Source organism: Pelodiscus sinensis, chromosome 7 (genome assembly GCF_052426305.1).
Source record: "Pelodiscus sinensis isolate ZL-2025 chromosome 7, ASM5242630v1, whole genome shotgun sequence".
Lineage (NCBI taxonomy): Eukaryota > Metazoa > Chordata > Testudines > Trionychidae > Pelodiscus > Pelodiscus sinensis.
Window position 1 is genome coordinate 57,173,638 of NC_143058.1, and position 6,000 is coordinate 57,179,637.

Consider the following 6,000-nt stretch of genomic DNA (forward strand, 5'->3'; position numbering starts at 1 on the left):
TTCTTGAGGGGGGGGGCTTTTAGGGATCAGGGCAAATCTGTCAGGAATGGAACATCTCCATATATTATCATTATAAATTTATTGTTATTCAAAGTCTCACGATTTTCAAGCTAGACTCATGATTTTGGAGTCTTTATTCCTGGTTTCCTGATTTCTCAGTGTTTGAGATCAGGATGGATTGATTTAAATAAAGCAATTTAAATTATGATGTAAAGTGGAAAGCTCTAATTTACATTATTGTTAATTTGCATAAGTTATGTTTTAAAGAAAGGTACGTTCTCAATGGCTTGTATAACCATTAAAACATGTTGGTTTACAAGTAATAGAGCCTTTTCACTGGGTTTGGTACATCTTTCTGCTACCTAGATGGGTACACTTTAATTATATATGTTCATTTATGCAATTATATAGCATAATATTTTCAGATTGTTATTCATTAATGGTACAACTTTTGTATGTTAGAAAATGGTGAATGATATATGGCTTATTTAACAGATAATTAACTTTTGGCTCATGATTTATGTCAAGTAGCATTAACATAGTAACTGGAATTTAATTAAGCACACAAAAACAGAATATGAAATTTATTTTTATTAAGCAAAACAACCTTTAATACATACACAACCAACTTTGCTACATTTAGAATGCTTGACCTCAAAAGAATGATGTCTTCCCCTGAATTCTTTCTCTATATAGAAAAGCAGACTTTAACTAATAGTTTTGATAGAAACTCATGGATTCAGCATATTAATTTTTTATTTAAATGTTTTAAGAGACTATAATAAATTTAGATCTTAACATAGAATCATAGAGCTGGAAGAGACCTCAGGAGGTCATCAAGTCCAGCCCCCTGCTCTAGGCAGGACCAATCCCAACTAAATCAACCCAGCCAGGGCTTTGTCAAGCCGAGACTTAAAAACCTCTAGGGATGGAGATTCCACCACCTCCCTAGGAAACCCATTCCAGTGCTTCACCACCCTCCTAGTGAAATAGTTTTTTCTAATATCCAACCTAGATCTCCCACTGTAACTTGAGATCATTGATTCTTATTCTGCCATCCCTCACTACTGTGAACAGCCTTTCTCCATCCTTTTTGGAACCTCCCTTCAGGAAGCTGATGGCTGCTATCAACTACCCCCTCACTCTTCTGTAGACTAAACAAACCCAAATCCCTCAGTCTCTCCTCATAGGTCATGCGCTTCAGCCCCCTAATCATTTTGGTTACCCTCCACTGGACCCTCTCCAAAGTGTCCACATCCTTGTTAGAGTAGGGGGACCCAGAACTGGACACAATATTCCAGATGTGGCCTCACCAGAGCCGAATAAAGGGGAAAAATCATTTCCCTAGATCTGCTGGCAATGTTCCTCCTATTGCACACAAGTATGCCATTATCCTTCTTGACTCCAAGGGCACACTGTTGACTCGTATCCTTTTCTGCAGAACTGCTACTTAGCCATTCAGTCCCCAATCTGTAACAATGCTTGGCAGGGGCAGATGAGGATTTTGCGGGGCCCCTCCTTGACACGGTGCATGCGCGGTGGCGCCACAGCACATGCGCGGGGCTTCTTGAAGAGCGGGGCCCGGGATGGCCGCCCCGCTCGCCCTGCCCTGATGCTTGGGATTCTTCCATCTCAGGTGCAGGACTCTACACTTGTCCTTGTTGAACCTCATCAGATTTCTTGTGGCCCAATCCTCTAATCTGTCCATGTCACTCTGGACCCTCTCCCTGCCCTCCAGCGTATCTAACTCTCCCCCTAGCTTAGTGTCATCTGCAAACTTGCTGAGGGTGCAATCCATCCCCTCATCCAGGTCATTAATAAAGATATTGAACAAAACCGATCCTTGAACAGATCCTTGGGGCACTCCGCAAGAAACCGACCGCCATCCTGACATTGAGCCGTTGATCACTACCCGTTGGGCCCGGCAGTCTAGCCAGCTTCTATCCATCTTACAGTCCATTTATCCATATTTAGTATTCCATTCAGATTTCTTTTTAAACAGTTTTTTAAAGAAAAAGTATGTAACAAAATTAATCATTTATTATATAGAAAATTAAAAACATTTTGGTAATTTAAATAACGTCAACAATTCTGATTTAAATTTTAAAAATCGGATTGATTTTTAAATCATTGATTTTTTTAAAATTTCTCCCTGCTATGAGGCAATCCTATAGAATATTTTTGTTTAAAGAGTAGAAAAATAATGTATGTTCAAAAAACGTATTTTAAGGAACTATAGAAGAATAACAATGTTTCCTAAAATCAGAGATTTATTTTAAAGGAATTCTTTCAGCTCAGATTTTACCTCAAATTTAGGTTTTCTACTTCTACAGACCAAACTACTGATCCAGCACCTAGGGTTTCCCAATTGGTGCTCCGCGGAATCCTGGGGTTCCACAAAGCGAAAGTAGGGGTTCCACGAAGAGCCAGCACTCCTCCTCCCCCTCTGAAGGAGAGAGTGCCGGCTAGCTTGTTTCACATTCCTCCCTGGCAACACAGAGGCGTAGGGAGGCGGGGGCAGAGGGGAACAGTTGCTCCTGGCCAGCACATTAGAGGAGTGCCGGACAGGGGTGACTCCACGTGACCCACAGCGGGGAGGGAAGCACTTCCCCTCCTCAAAGGAGCCGGCGCGCGCTGCCTGAACAGCTGGGGCTGTGGTACCCGGCAAGTTAGTTCTGCTGCCTTTCTGCGTTGTGTGAGGGGGGAAGAGGTCAGGAGACCCGGGTCTGCGCAGCACCCAGGAGCACTCTGTCCCTGGCCCCAGCACTTTGCCACCCATCCCAGTACCCAGCACCACCCTGTCCCCAGCCCGGGCTATCCACCCTAGAACCCAGCACCACCCTGTCCCTGGCCCCAGCACTTTGCCACCCACCCCAGAACCCTGTCCCCAGCCCCAGCACCCTGACACCCACTGCAGCACCCAGCAGCAGCCTGTCCCTGGCCCCAGCACCTTGCCATCCACCCAAGCACCCAGCAGCAGCCTGTTCCTTGTCCCAGCACCCTGCCACCCATCCTAGCACCCAGAAGCACCCTGTTCCTTGTCCCAGCATCCTGCCACCCATCCCAGTGCTCAGCAGGACCATGTCCCTGACCCCAGTACCCTGCCACCCAGCAGCACCCTCTCCCCAGGCCCAGCACCCACTAGCACCCTGTCCCCTGCCTGCACCAGCACAGTTGGGACCACATTGGGCTTGGGGTTTTTTTTTGCATCTCACTTGTGTGGCCCTGTGACGGGGAAGCCGATCCCTGCACTCAACCCAGCTGGCCGGCGGGTGCTGGCAGCTGGAGAAGCCCAGATATGGCCGCAACGGGTGACCGGCGGCCCGCAGGTGAGCCCCGACCCGGGGGACACGAGACGCGGGCAGCAGGTGGGGAAGGGGAGGTCCAAGCCCTTGCGACCCCTGGCGACCCGCCAGCACCTGCCGGTGGGGAAAACACTGCCGTCGCCACAGGCAGCACGGGGCTGACTGCCTGCGCAGCCACAGACAAGCAGGACACCAGGCGGGAGGGCACTAGGACCCAGGAGGAGCTCCCTGGCACGGTGAGCGTAGGAGGGTGGGAGAACGCGGGAGCCAAAAGGGGGGAGGAGAGCAGGGGCTGGCTGTGCTCTCAACCCCCGCAGGTGGAGACGGGGTGCTCAGCGGACAGGGGGAGCTGCGAGCAACGATTCCCCAGGACGCCAAAGCTGACAACGGCGGAAGGCTCGCAGGGGACGGACAGAGCCATTCGGCAGCAAGCGCCCAACCCGGCTGGGCTAGGCGCCGGCTGGTAACGAGCCAAGCAGCAAAACGGAGGTCGGCGGCGTGACCGACGACCTGAGACGGCGAGAGTGAGCCGGGGATTTACAGGGACTAAGAAAGGGGTGATCCTTGTGGCTCTCTGGTCTGGATTCCCATCTGGTGCAGTGCCCGTGTTGGCTGAGTTACAGTTCCCAGTGACCTGGGGTAGATGAGATCTTGGCAAACCTGCAGTAGAGAGAAGGAAAAGGAGCAGGCCCCTGAGCTCCTCCCAGAGGAATGAAAACAAATAGCTAAGGAGGGAAGGGAAATGGACATTTGCTGAAGTGTTGAGAGAGGACAGAAAAGTGTCTCGGCAGCGTGTGACAAGTTCGGTCAACCTGTTCACTGACGAGCCTCATCCAGTGGGTCCAGTTAACTGGGGGAGGGGGGGGCCTGGAGCAGCACACCGCCCCCCATAGGCAGGCATCTGCTTCATTCTCACAGGGCTCCTTGCACTGCAGGCAGAGAGCCTCCAGCCTATCCACCTGTCCCCATTAATTAGCTAACCAGTTAAACAGGATTTTACATCCCTCATTCCAGCTGGCCTCAGAGATCAAACGGACGGTCTCCTAGGGTCTCTGCGGGTGCCCCTTTGCCCCGTCTCTCTACAGAGATCACACAGCAGGGGCCGGGTACTAAAGGCACCAAACAGCTGGCGGAATCACGGAGAACAAGGGGCATGGGGTTGGGGGTGTTGCGGAGAACCTCCATCTATCAGATGCGGCTTCCTCTCCACGCTTGCAGAACTGAGCAGCTAAAAGTGTTAGAAGCCAAATTAGAGCGGCTCGTGTGTGTGTCAGAAACGGCTACGGGGAGCCAATTGCGACGGCAGCTGTTTGTGACATCACACCGGCCCCGGGACTGCGGCGTCATCGAGTAGCCGCTGAGAATTCATGAGTCCATCGGCTGCTCTGTGAACCAACATGGACCAGCCCCAGCCCCACCGGCTCTGCTTTCCCTGGCTGCCCCCCCCCCCCCCCCCCGTGCCTCAGTTTCCTCCTCTGCAATCATCAACTGAGGGACAGTTTGACAGTTTGCCAAAGTCACTACTTTTTTAATTTAAAATATTTTTTTCTTTAATTTACCGATTCTAGTAGTCAAGATTGTGGCCTACCCTATAGGAGCTTTCAGGGAAAGCTGCAGCTAGCTAATTTCCCCTTGAAGGACACAAGTACAGCCCTTCAATCAAGAACAGGCAGACAAGAAGTAAATTCCTCAAAAACAAAATATTTTAAAAAGTAGAGAGAGATAAAAGAGGGTTACAGAAAAAAGGGATTGAAGTGACGTGGCAAATAAAAACTCCACACTTCAATAACAATTTCACTTAACTCAGTATTATATAACCATAACAATATAATCATTTACTTATGCTCTTTGCCGTATAACAATATACCATATGACAACATATCAATTAAACATGCAATACTAAATACTTAACACTAAGCATCTAATAAAAGCTACTCAGGCAATTATCAGATGAATAAGGGAAGCTCTCACTTAGACCACAAACATCCAGTTTTATTTACACTCGAAACCCATACGCTGTGGCACATTAAGATAGAAGAGAATTAAACTTACAGAAGCATTCTCAAAATCTCTCTGCTCCATCCTGTAGCTTTCTGCTCATTCTTTGCACCTTGTTAGCAATGTTAGGGAGCATTGTCTGGTGATAAGTTATTGGCTGCTGTATTAAATGACTGCCTGCTGATGCTGAGGTACAGCTGCGCTTCACGTAGGAGAAGCAGAAGCCTGTTGGTAGCTGCTGTGCTGGCTGTTGAGGTGGCTACTATAGTGGCCTCTAGCTGGGTAGCAGAAGTGGTACTCACAGGGCAGTCTCGGGAATGTAGGGGTATGTCTACACTACAAAGTTAGTTCAAACTAATGGACGTTAGTTCGAACTAACTTTCATAGGCGCTACACTAGCACTCCGTTAGTTCGAATTTAATTCGAACTAACGCAGCGATTATTTCGAACTAGGTAATCCTTATTCCACGAGGATTAAGCCTAGTTCGAACTAGCTAGTTCAAATTAAGGGGTGTGTAGCCCCTTAATTCGAACTAGTGGGAGGCTAGCCCTCCCCAGGTTTCCCTGGTGGCCACTTAAATGAACAAGAAAGTTGTCAGAAGAGCTGCAAACCTCTCAGTTTGGAGACATTTTCGGCAGAATCTTTCCTTTTTTTCCTCCAATGGGCTTCAAAACCCAGTAACTAGTGCCATACACT